We start from the raw sequence: 1932 nt of genomic DNA on the forward strand, positions 1-1932 counted from the left end.
ATTCCCCTTCTCATACACAACATCAATCCTCTGAACACCAATCAAGAAGCTGGCATCTAACACCTTTACTATGATCACTAGCCTCTGATTTAGATACCTCTTCACACTGGTCCTGACAAGCATCAATGGACATTGTTCAATAACATTTAATTTTGCTTCATAGAACACAAGTGTTTAGTTTTAACTTACCTTTTTCCCAGTTAAGCCAGTCAGTACATCCTGCAATTCCTCAAGCTTTATTCGTAAATCAGCTTGTGAAGCTTCTAGCTTCTCCACATGAGAGTCTCTAGCTAACATGAATGCTAACTTAGTTGCAGTAACCCCTCTGCCCATTCCTCTAAGTCTTCCAGGCTTGTCTTTTCCTAAAACTTGACTAGCAGCATCGTCTTTGAGATTTGTTGTTGATGAGGAGCCCATTTCACTGTCAATTGATTTAATTTTTTCCTAATAACACCAGAATGTCAACATAAAGCAAGTCTCTCAAAAGAAAAAAAAAAGATAGTGAACTTAATAACTCACAATAGTCTCTCCAAATTCAGGCCTTACTGGTCTCCCATCTAAGTGTGTATGACCTGCTACCCAAACCTTGCTTCTTGTCACCAGTTTTGGGTTTGAACTGTTTTTTTTCTATCAAGTAAGATAGTCATTAGTGAAACTCTCATCATTACCAAACTTATTTAACAGAGAGTAGACATATACCATCTCATGAGCTAGGCGGTTCATCCCTTTGCGACTGGTGGTGTGTGGAATCAGGGCCTGCCTCAACTTCCCGTACTTCTCACTTATTTCCTACAAAAGTATAGTGGAGTTAGTCAAATATTTGAATTAGTCAATAACTATTTTAAGACAATCATACTGAACCTTGAAGGCACTGGTGTTTCTGTTCTTCACCCAAGCATTCCAAGCTGACACTGATTCTATATTGCTTGGTTTTAGCTTAAGTAATTGTGCTTTGCTCTTTACAGCTCGCACCTTAGCAGTTAGCTTAGACTTAGAAGCCCTCCAAACACAACCCATCTGCTTGAAAACACAATCCTTTTGCCAATCTTCTGTCAAATTGAACCTCCCCTACAAAAAAAGCTAAAATGTCATACAGAAACACTGAAAAAGAATAAGTTAAATTAGTTGGATCAGATATACCTGTATTTCTTCCCATAATGTGTCCCTAGTCTGATCAGATAGGTGCCTCCAATCATCCAGAAGAACAGGTACATGCTCTCTCACAAGAGGACCAAGGAATGATGATAGTGTCATAGATCCATTCCCTACATGTTCACCAATAGAAGTAAATTCAACCTCTACCGTTTCATCATGTTGTTTAGCAATTTTACGCATCCTTGTTGGTCCTCTTGTTTTCCTCTTCTTGCTCACTGATTTCTGGCTTTGAGTTTCTTCAGTGGAATGATGCACCTGTTCTTCTTCACCAGCTGCAGCTTCCTCTGGACCCATGTCTTCATGTACAGGTTGATGAACTTCTTCATCATTTGGTTGTGTATCCTCCTCATCAGCTTGTTCATCAATTTCCTGCTCCTCTACAGCCAAGTCAGAACCAAGAACATCAGCTACAGTCTCCTCTGCAACACTCTCATGCTCTTGTGCAACACTCTCATGCTCCTGCTGCTCAATGTGAACTTTTTCTGCAAGATTCTCTTCATGTTCTTGCTCACCAATGTCAACCTTCTGTGTAACATTCTTCTTGCTTCTTCTGTGCACTTGTAATCCAACTTCAGAACTCAGCTCAATGCCTTGCTTACGCTTACTCCGGCGAGGCATGGTTTTCTTAACTTTAGGAGACATACCTGTTTACCTGAAACACACCAAACATATCAAAAACAACTAAAACCACAAAATGATAACAAAGAAGATGACTTACCAAGCAAAACATATTCAAGAAACAAATCAGAATCAAAACATTCAAATCTTTCTATTACT

Source organism: Arabidopsis lyrata, assembly GCF_000004255.2.
Source record: "Arabidopsis lyrata subsp. lyrata unplaced genomic scaffold ARALYscaffold_7, whole genome shotgun sequence".
Classification (NCBI taxonomy): Eukaryota; Viridiplantae; Streptophyta; class Magnoliopsida; order Brassicales; family Brassicaceae; genus Arabidopsis; species Arabidopsis lyrata.